The following is a 1522-nucleotide window of genomic DNA, read 5'->3' as shown; positions in this document are numbered from 1 at the left end:
TAACAAATGCCCAATGGAACAGCTTGGCCTCGGAGTTGTGGAAAATGGCTAATGTAATCGTAGGTTGGTGAGGCTACGAAAATTCAGAAGATTTTGTACGTGTAATCCGTACCGAACACTTGACTTTGGGAGTTTCCTGCATTCTGGCGCGTGTTGACTTGGGCCGTTGGAACCGAGCGTCGTCGAGTTGGGGTTGGGCGCAGCAACGTGAAGTCTTCCATATCTCCACATGTTTGGTTGGTCGCGTGCCTACTACTCACCCTCTCTCGGCGCGCCGGCGTCACCAGATCTAACGCGTTGGCAACGTGCAGTGCAGGCAAGGCATGTGCCACCACCGACATGCGCGGTCTGGGGCTAGACCGACCGGCGAGAGCGGCCGCCGAATCGAATCCGCCTCCTGATTCAATTCGGATCGGCGGCTGGCATCGTCCTCGAGATGTTTGTCTCTCCAGCTCCAGCTCCTGTGCGTCGTACTCGTGACCATGTCCATGTCATCATATATACGTGTTCCCCGCCTCCTTGCGACGGAGTGGATGAATCGGATGCGCATCCAGTTGCCAGTTTGCCAGATTGCGCCGTGCTGGAAGGCAACGGCGACGCCCAGTCAGTGTGCGCGCACGTCCGATCCGACGTTGCGTGGGCGTGGAGCAGTGGGGGACGGCCGGGGAGGGGCCGACAGCGCGCCGGCACTGCTCAGCGCCGACCATCTCCATGCTCGCTGCGGAATGGAAGCCATCGATATTCCAAGGCATAGCCCAATTGTCGGCATGTTGCTGCCTGGTCTGGTCCCATTCGGGCACCACAAGAGCGCTGGCATTACACTGGAGATACTAAGAAAGTTCTATACGATTAAACCCTAACCATTCGAGAGATACGAGCCAGCGAGAAACGGAAGAGAAGATACTGGAGGTACTACTCCATAACAGTGATCGCACATCCTGGAACTACCACTGGCACTAGGAGACATTGGTCGAGTGCATTGGCAATTTGCGCTGCCTGAAACAACTACTCGCAGCAGTAGGACGAGAAGACGGCGGTGTGAATGCATAAGAGGCAATTTGCGCCGCCTGAAGCTACTGTTAGCGTAGGTGACAGCGGTTCAGTGCACTGCCGCAGTGTGTACACAACTTGAACTTGCTACTGGGGCAGTGGCGCAAGCAGCCGAACGCACCAAAGGCTCGGTGGAAGTGGTCACATTGAACGCTAGTAGATTTCTGTTCTCAACTCGGGCCCTTTCTTGATTTCCTCTCGGCCTTGCGAAAAAAATTCCAGGATATTGTTCCGCTCTTAGGAAAATGGTCTCTCTCGCGACGAGCGTCGCCATCCCCCTCCTCTCCATACCCCCTCCCATCCCTGTCGTCGCCGGCAATTGCCACCGGGCAATAGTAGGCCCCTGCCTTTCCCCTCTCGTAGCGTGGTGCGCGTGGACCTATCTATCGACGGGGTCATTTCGAAAAAATAATCTATTGACGGGGTGCACCTCAGGATTCTACGGTTAGATCGCGGCCTAGGGCAACGAATT

Source organism: Lolium perenne, chromosome 3, assembly GCF_019359855.2.
Source record: "Lolium perenne isolate Kyuss_39 chromosome 3, Kyuss_2.0, whole genome shotgun sequence".
In the NCBI taxonomy this organism is placed as follows: domain Eukaryota; kingdom Viridiplantae; phylum Streptophyta; class Magnoliopsida; order Poales; family Poaceae; genus Lolium; species Lolium perenne.
This window is presented reverse-complemented; position numbering follows the sequence as displayed.